At 41.3% G+C, this 9,632-nt stretch overlaps 1 protein-coding gene across 1 annotated transcript in view; it reads right to left on the bottom strand.

Annotated features, from left to right (window-relative positions):
- Positions 1–3,681, bottom strand: part of EHF (ets homologous factor) — a 48,763-nt gene extending 45,082 nt beyond the window's left edge. Inside the window, exon 1 of the mRNA XM_006864889.1 lies at positions 3,564–3,681. The gene's annotated coding sequence lies outside the window, so the exon portion shown is untranslated. The remainder of the gene's footprint in view (positions 1–3,563) is intronic.
- Between the last annotated feature and the right edge of the window lie 5,951 nt (positions 3,682–9,632).

Raw genomic sequence — 9,632 nt, 5'->3', positions numbered from 1 at the left:
TATATGCCATTTAGCGCATAGTGGATTACTACAAGTTGGCCTGCTAACTGCAAGGTCAGTAGCTCAAATCTACCAGTTGCCCCGCCAGACAAAGATGACGTTTTTTGCTCCCATAAAGATTTACAGCAGAGTCCTGGTGTGGTACTGTGGGTTAATGTGCTGGACTGCAAAGTCGCTTTGAACTGCAAGGTCTGTGATACAAGCTCACTAGCTGTTCCTCAGAAGCTCTATACAGGGTTACTATGGGTCAGAACCAACTCTATGGCACTTAGCAACAACAAAGATTTACAGCCTCGGAAACCCTATACAGGGTCATTATGAGTTGGAACCCACTTGATGGCACACCATCACCACCAGTGTCATTTAACTTGAATATAAGTCTCATTCTAGCATTCACCATTATAGAAGCCATTCTTAGCATTGTACTGTTTTGGTTCCTGCATGACTTTAGTCATTGTTGTTGTTAAGTGCCATCAAAATGGTTCCATCTCATAGCGATCCTGTATAGGGTTTCCAAGGTGGGTTTGAACTGTTGACTTTGTTGTTAGCAGTTCAGTGCTTATCCTGCAGTGCCACACCAATATGACTTAGTATTCTGGCTCTTTAAAACTCTGTCCAATTTAAATAAAAATAACATTAGTCACATTCCTAATAAGAAAAGTAAAATCACCTATCCCTTCAAATATATCATATTAAATCATGTATTTTTATAAATTATATTATTTTAAATGGATAAGAAAATTTGAAATAAAGTGAGTTACCTATCCTCTTTTCTCAGTTGTACAGTAACAGATGGAAGAGAAGTTGGACAAGATGTGGCTACCTTTCTGCTTCTGTCTCTAGATGACGGTTTCACCTGAGTTTCACCTCTCCCAAGCTGCAAGCCACTGCATTTCATTCAGTTACCGGGTAACAAAGCCAGGGTTCAGATGTGGGTCTCTATAAACATCAAGCCTACCTGTTAAGTAGTCAATGACTCCTGACCAGGATTCCACCCACAACAGAAAGGATTGTCACTTCAAGAGTGCCAGAGAGTGATCTTAACAAGAGAAATAAGCTGAAACAGCGGCAAAATGGTTATGCAGAAAATCAGGCTCAGACTTCACATGTTTAGTTCCTGAAAACCATGGTATTGCTTTTCAAGTGTGTGAGCCGTTCCACCAGTGCATTGTTGGTATCCACCCCACCTTGTTTCCCAGAGCTCTTGGAAAATCATATTTGTTTAGAAGGACTCAAGGAAGATTCTGTCTGAAGGAAGAGGAAAAGAGAGTAACTTTTCAGTGATTTGTATGCACCTCTGTATCTGTGTTTGTCCCATTAACATTAAACAAGAATCTTACAACTGAGTTTTCAGAAGAGCAAGATAGTTTAATGAACAGAACTCAGAGCTAAAATCCCTAATTTGGGGAGTGGGTAAAGAGGAGAGACTAGAACATTGCAAGATTACAGGAAACTAAATTGGGCTTCCGAGAAGTGAACTTTGGCCCAAAGCACCCATATTCTGATACCTGATATGAGTTCCTTCCAGTTTCTAGTTAGCTCACTGAATGCAGTTGAATAAATACCTTAACCTCTAAGTTTCCATTCTGCTTCAGCCCCTTGAGAAATTAAAAAAAAAAAAAAAAAAGACTCTGCAGAGGGAATCTGGGTAAAATTGGCAAGCTAATTGGAGCATTTAAGGATCTCAATAACATGAACTCATGAATGCAAATGTAGTGTTTCTCAGAGATCCAGAGGGACTTAAGACATTTCCATTTCTGGAATATATTTTTAGAATGAAAAATTTCAAACTTATTTTTTAAACTTCACAAATAGGTCTTTTAAAACACAAAATAACAAATGCAATGAAATTTGGGACCTTTTGTAATATGAGGCCTGGATTAAATGCATCACACCACCCACAACCACCCTTAAGAGATCCTGAGTAATGTCGCCATTTTGAATGGTAATGCAAAAGACCTTAAAACCCAGTTACTCCCTTGAGTTTACTTTTAGAAATTTTTTTTAAAAAAAAAGCTTCCATAGAATATTCTCATCTTCTCCATTATATTTACTGTTTTTAAAATTGATCATGTATTTCTAAATGATCCTCATTTCATTATTAAAAAACTCTATCCCCATGAGCCATTAGTGATCATGATATGGAAATGAGATGGTCCTGCGGGACTCCAGGTTATAAGAAGACAGGATTGAGAAGCTCTCTCATAGTCCCAGAATTATAGGTTTCAAAATGAGGACAAGTTGAGACTTCCACAAACTCAAAATGCAGCTATTAAGGCCATTCTTAAAAATCTCTGAGGAACCCTTTTCTAATAGCATCTCTTTTATCCTTGAAGTTCTTCCTAATAGCATGCCTTCATCTCTCCTTTTGGAAATTGACTCTTTCCTTAACCTCAGTGGAACTATCACACAGCCACTTATGATCGCCAGCTATCTGTACCCACATTGAAAAGCTGTCTGAACATTCATTCTCACAGCCATGCCTACAGAGCCAACTCCTGAATTAGACTTTCCATCAGAAAACTTGATGCATGCAAACATCAGTCTCTTCTTGTTACTGAAGTCAGTTCAGATAACCCGCAAAGACAGCCATGAGCTTGAACTCATAGAACTTTCCACTTCATCCTAGAGAGATACAGGGTCTCACAAGACAGATGTCTGCTAACTCTTAGCAAAGATGGATAGTGAAAAGTCACGTTTCCACTGTCTTGCTGTTATTTACCAGCAAGAAGATTAGTGCCCCAACTGTTCCCAGTTCTATCACCCTGGGGCCAACACTTCTCCATGGTGTCCAAACCAAATCAACAGAGTCCCTGTCTTAGATGATATTTGCTATTGCTGAGTCATTTCTGATAATCCAGTCATACTATCATCCCATTAAGGGACAAACAGAGGGTTAGTGTGTCTCCTTGTGACATGGTGAAGTCTTTTGTCAAAACGGATTTCTTTTCTGGATGGAGTCTTTTTTAGGTGTGTACACATGCCTATCTTTGGCTACCTGATGACTTTTTCCAGGGTCTTAAATACACCCCTGCCCATTTCCTGCCATTTGTCAACATCAAATCATACTGAAGATGAACTTGCCTTTCCTAGTAACTTGTGTGTCAGAAAAATGACCAACAACAGACATCTCTAGAAAGTGTGACCATGTGCTCCAAGCCCAACAATCATTTAGCCACCCAGCTTCTCACTGAGCTAGTTCAGAATCACCTTTCTCTATCTGCCTACTGGTTTCAGAAGAATTCAATCCAGGGAAATGGCTATGTCACGCAGCTAGAGGGAGAGCAGGTGGCTTTGTAATTCACGGCGATTGGAAGTCCAGATTTGATGCAGGGGATTCACAGATAGCATCCAAAATAACCCAGGTGCCCTCCAAAATGCAACTCTAATAAGAACCAGGCAGGTAGCCACAGGTAAGAGGAACTTCACTTCCTGCCATAGCTGACTCCAGCTGCCACAGGGAGTCGGCTTTATTTTCATCCGTCTGATTCAAGGCAGGCTTATCTTTCCATTCAAGTGTCTTAATTCAAGATTCAAAAGAAGGTTTAAAAATAAGAACTTACCTCATTTACCTAAAGATTCTGGGTGGGAAATCCAATAGCTGAGGCTAATGGAGGGGAGGCAGAAGGCAGCAAACACGCCAGCTCCTGCGGATTTGGGGAACCACGGGTGTTATCACGTCTGAGCCCTCACCAGAGTGAAGATAAATGCATATGACAATAATTTTAAATCATTTTGTAGGATGTTAAGCAATAAGCCACCAACCGGGAATTCCCTAAGTCACTTCCCCCTTCTCTGATTGGCTCCTGGGCTCTTTAAAAAAATAAAATAAAGGATTGCAAGCATTGGCTCATTTGCATTTGGCCAACTCACACATTAGTGTTCAAACAAAACAGGTCTAACCAGGTTATGCCGGTGTCTCAAGAGCAGAGAGACAACCTGTTAATGGATGAGGAATTGATTTGTTGGTGAATGGTCTTTTCACCAAGGAGTCCTGGTGGTACGGTGGTTAAGTGGTTGGCTGCTAACTGAAAGTCAGAGGTTTGAACCCACCAGCTACTCCATGGGAGAAAAATGTAGCAGTCTGCTTCAATTAAAATGTACAGCCTTGGAAACCGTATGCAGAGTTCTATTCTGTAGAGTTATTATGATTTGGAATTGACGCAATGGAGTGGGTATGGGTTCTTCTCAGTTTAGAGGCTCTTTCCGGTGAAAAACACCATACTCCCCAAAGAAACCATGAGGAAAGGAGACTGTAGAAATAAAGTAAGCAGAAGTTTGAACTGGAAGGAGATGGTGGTATAGGAGTGGATGCCCTCTTGAACATCTGTCTCATGTAATAACGTGTCTTGAGTTCCTCTGCTTTGGCATCAGGAACTTTGACTGCTGGAGAACAGCCTATCAGTTTGGGCACCAGATCCTGCAGAGGCTCCTAGAAAGATGGCATTGAGCATAGGTTCTCTCTCAAGATGCCATTACCCCCTCTGGCATTGATGGTGGTGGTGTGCCAGTGACTCAGTTCTGACTCATAGCGACCCTGTATAGGATTTCTGAGGCTGAAAATCTTTATGGGAACAGAAAGCCTCATTTTCTCCCGAGGAACCCCGGGTGGGCTCAAACTACTGACTTTGAGGTTAGCAGCCCAATGTGTAATGCACTATGCTATCAGAACTCATTCTTTGACATTAAACCTTGGCAATTTGAATGGATTTTGAAAAGTCAGTCTCCTCTAGTCACAGGCAAGAGCTTTGGGAGGACACTTGAAAAGGAGGCTCTTGGGTGGGAGGGTCCACTGTAAGTTTTACATCAACTCTCCACAATACAAGGGGGGGTTATCAGGTCGGCAAATTATCCAGGTACTTCACTTCCTCTTGACGCGTGTTGTTGTGAAGTCCGTTATGTTGGTGCCAACTCTTAGATACCCTGCAGAGGGTTTTTGCAGAGTGGCTGGTGGGTTTGAACTGTTGGCTTTGTGGCTCAAACCAACCTTATGGTCCAGTACTTATCCTACAGCACCACACTGGGGCTCCTCTTGACACTTAGATGATATTATTTACTACTTATACACACTCCTTATAGGAGCTAAAGAGAGAAAGATCAAGACTCTGGAAATGGAAATAAAACAACATAGTTTGGGCAAGAAGGAGGTAGAAGTCTGGGAAAGATCCATGAATTTCAAATATCCATGCAATCATCATTCCCCGAGACCAAGGGCATATAGGGAGCTACCTACACCTGCTTCACTGGGTCATGAATGTAACTCCACTCATACAGGCGAGTGACCGCTCCTGGCAAGGAAAAATACAGTCTTCTAACCATTAACTTTCTCTTTTAGGTCTTCCTGGACACTGATCTGGCAGGACCTAAGTGTCCTAGTAGATTTCTTTAATATACTAGTCCTCCCCTCTGTAGGAAAGGAAAAGAGAGACAAGTTTTGTGATCAAAACCAAGAAGTTCCCAGTGTAAAAAGAAATCTGTGTATGGAACAAAAGCAAGTGGCTGCTGGATTAAGGCTTGGTTTGAACCACAAGCTCAGCAGTTCAAACTCACCAGCCACTCCTTAGAAACCCTATACAGGATCACTATGAGTTGGAAGCAACTCGACAGCATTTAAATGCAAGAACAAGTAATAAGATTAATTCTTTCTTCGTGTTTTTGTTTGTTTGTTTGTTTGCTTGTCTTACTTTATGCAACATAAACGGAAGAGAAACAACAGTAGGTTTTGAGGGTATAGAAGGCTTGGTGGGAGGACAGGAGTGAATTGGGGAAAGTGTTGGATCTCAAGCAGGGAACTGTTTGAAGGTTTGGGGAGTGAACTGTAAGGAGACTCAAAGGCCCCTCTACTTCCCTGCTGTTGTTAGGTGATGGTAAGTCTGTTACTCACTCACCGCAGCCCATGTGACAGAGAAGAACTGCCCCATAAGGATTTTGGGTTGTTATCATTTCAGAAGCAGATTGCCAGATCTTTCTCCCTCATACTCACTAGTTATGTTACAACTGCTAACATTTCAGTTACCACCCCAGGCCAACAGTTAACCATGGGGCCAACAGGCCTCTACGCTTCTGTTGTTGTTGTTATTAAGTGCTGTTGAGTCCATTCCAACACACAGTGACTCTGTATAGGGTTTCTGAGAAGTGACTGGTATAGGTACAAACCGCCAACCTTAAGGTTAGCAGTTTAGTGCTTATCCTACAGCACCATACCAAGACTCCCTTCACCAAACATTCCCACCATTCCCTAGTATTCAACCTTGCATACTTCCCAAGCGGCCTGTTAAAATGCAAATGTTTCCCTTGGGACTGATAAAAACAGTAAATGTCATTATTGCTCATTACCACATTAGCCCCAATTAGTTTATCAGCCCCAGATCTGAGAGCAGGGCCCTAAGGGAGCAGCCTGGCAAAGTTTTGCTTGGGAGATGAATCAGAAGATATCTCAGGTAGGACTCCTCCTACAACAAAGGGTGTGTGTGTGTGTGTGTGTGTGTGTGTGTGTGTGTAAGGGGGGAGGTGGAGTTTGCTAGTGGGACTCCAAGAAAGCAAATTCGGCCTTCTTTATCATTTTACCTGGAGCTCTGGTAGCATAGTGGTTACGAATTGGGCTGTTAACCTCAAGGTTGGCAGTTCGAAACTACCAGCTATTCCACGGGAAAATGATGAGGTGTTCTGCTCTCGTAAAGATTGACAGCCTTGGAAACCCTGTGCCGGGTCACTGTGAGTCAGAACCAACTCCATGGTACTTAACAACAACGTCAATTTACCTAAGATTAACCTGCAACAAAAAGGTGGGGTGAGGGTAGGACTTGTGTGGTCCAGGACATGGTGAGCTGCAAATGCAACTCCAAAAGTACTGTGATTTCCAAAACCCTGGCCATCAAATTGATTCCATCTCATAACTGCCTGAGTGGACAAAGTAGAACTGCCCAATAAAATTTCCAAGGCTATAAATGTTTGCAGAAGTAGACCACCACATCTTTCAAGGAGTGTCTGGTAGTTTTTGAACTATAGACCTTTCCGCTAACAGTGAAGCAGCTAGTCTACTATGCCGCCAGAGGACTTAAGTCTAGTCCAGGCCACCTTTAATGGTATCGTGTTAGTGGGGTATTAGTCAGTTCCTACTCACAGCAACCCTGTATACAACAGGACAGAATCCTGCCATGTCCAACACTGCACTCAATCCTCACTAAATTTAAGCCTGTTGTTACAGTCACTATGTCAATTCGTTTACATGATGGTCTTACTCTTTTTCAATGACTCTTTACTTTACCAGTGATGATCTTCTTCAGGGTCTGGTCCCTTCTGATAATATGTCCAAATTACATGGGACAAAGTCTTGCCAGCCTCTCTTCAAAGGAGCATTCTGGCAGTACTACTTCCAAGACAGAGTTGTCCATTCTTCTATTATGTTGTAAGGTGCCATTGAGTAGGTTCCAACTCATAGTGCACAACAGAACAAAACACTGCCCAGTCCTACACCATTCTCACAATCCTTATGTTTGAGCACATTGTTGCTGTCACTGTGTCAGGTCATCTCATTGGGGGGAGGGGGAGAGGGCGTCCTCTTTTTGCTGACACTCCCCTTTGCCAAGCATGATGTCTATTTCCAGGGACTGGTACTTACCAATAACTTATCTAAAGTATATGAAATGAAGTATCATCATTTTCGCTTCTGTATTCTCCCAAGTATTCTGACTGTATTTCTCCCAAGACAGATATGTTTGTTCTTCTGGCAGTCCATAATTTTTTCAGTATTCTTACCCAACACCATAATTCAAGTGCAGCAATTCTTCTCCAGCCTTCCTTGTTCATTGTCTAGCTTTCACATGCATATAAGCTGTTTGAAAAACCATTATTTGCATCAAGCTCACCTTACTCCTCAAATTGACATCTTTGCTCTTTAACACTTTAGAGAAGTCTTTTGCAGCAGATTTGCCAAATGCAATATGTAATTTGATTATTTGACTGCTACTTCCATGGGTGCTGATTGTGGATCCAAGTAAAATTAATTCTTTGACAACTTCAATCTTTTCTTTGTAGGGATTTTTGCTTTCTTTACTTTAAGTTGTAGTTCATACAGAAGGCTGTAGTCTTTGATCTTCATCAGTAAGTATTTTAAGTCCTTTTCACTTCCAGCAAAAAAAGATTGTATTGGCTACATGTGTTGTTGTTGTTAAGTGTCATCAAGTTGATTCTGACCCATAGTGACCCTGTATAGGGTTTCTGTGGAGCAGCTGGTAAGCTTGAACTACTGACCTTGTGGTTCAAACTGACTTTTAAAGTCCAGTGCATTAACCCACAGCTCCACACCAGGACTCATCATCTGTATATTGTGAAGTGCCATTGAGTCAATTCCAACCCATAGTGACCCTGTATAGGGCTTCCAAGGAGCAGCTGGTGAGCTTGAACCATTGACCTTGCAGTTCAAGGTGCTTTACAGTCTGGCACATTAACCCACAATGCCACACCAGGACTCCATCATTTGTATATGTTGTTGTCAAGTACCGGGGAGTCAGTTCCAACTCATAGTGACCTTGCGCAGGGTTTCCAAAACTGTAAATCTTTATGGGAGCAGAACACCTCATCTTTCTCCTGTGGAACCACTGGTAGTTTCGAACTGCTGACCTTGAGATTGGCAGCCTGACTCATAACCACAGGTTGTTAATGAGTCTTTATCCAATCCTGATGGTGGGTTCTTCTTCATGTTGTCCAGGTTTTCAGATCATTTGCTTAGTATACAGATTGAATAAATATGGTGAAAATATACAAACCTGGCGCATACCTTTCCTAATTTTAAAACACTCAGGACTCACTTGTTCTGTTTGAATGACTACTTTATATGCTGTGTACAGGTTCTGCATGAGCACAATGAGCGTTCTGAAATTCCCATTGTAATGTTATTCATAGTTTGTCATGATCCTCTCAATCAGATGCCTTTGCATAGTCAATAAAACACAGGTAAACACCTTTCTGGTATTCTCTGCTTTCAGCAAAGAACCATATGACATCAGCATGATATCCTTCATTCTACATCCTCTTCTAAATCCAGCTTGAATTTCTGAAAGCTCCCTAACAATCTTTTAATTTCTCTTCACCAAAATTTTACTTGCATGTAATATTACCTATATTGTTCAATTGTTCCCACATTCTGTTGGGTCACCTCTCTTTGGAATGGGCACAAATATAGATCTCTTCCAGTTAGATGACCAGGTCTTCCAAATTTCTTTGCATAGACTAATGAGTGTTTCCAGTGCTGCATCAGTTTGTTGACATATTTCAATTGATAGTCTGTAAATTTCTGAAGCCCAGTTTTTCACTAATGCCTTCAGTGCAGCTTAGACTTCTTCCTTTAGTACCACTGGTTCTTCAACATATACTACCTTCTGAAATTGATGAATGTTGAACAATTATTTTTAGTACAGTGACTGTGTGTTTCTTCCATCTTCTTTGATATTTCCTGTGTTGTTCAACATTTTGCCCACAAAATCCTTCAGTATTGCAACTCAAGTCTTGAACTTTTTCTTCAGCTTTTTTTCAGCTCAAATGCACGTTCAAATTGAAGATGAAGAAAATTAAAGTAAGTCCACAAAAGACAAAGCATAACCTTGAATATATATGTACCTGAATTTAGAGAC

This window comes from Chrysochloris asiatica, unplaced genomic scaffold (assembly GCF_000296735.1).
Source record: "Chrysochloris asiatica unplaced genomic scaffold, ChrAsi1.0 scaffold00072, whole genome shotgun sequence".
Classification (NCBI taxonomy): Eukaryota; Metazoa; Chordata; class Mammalia; order Afrosoricida; family Chrysochloridae; genus Chrysochloris; species Chrysochloris asiatica.
This window is presented reverse-complemented; position numbering and strand designations above follow the sequence as displayed.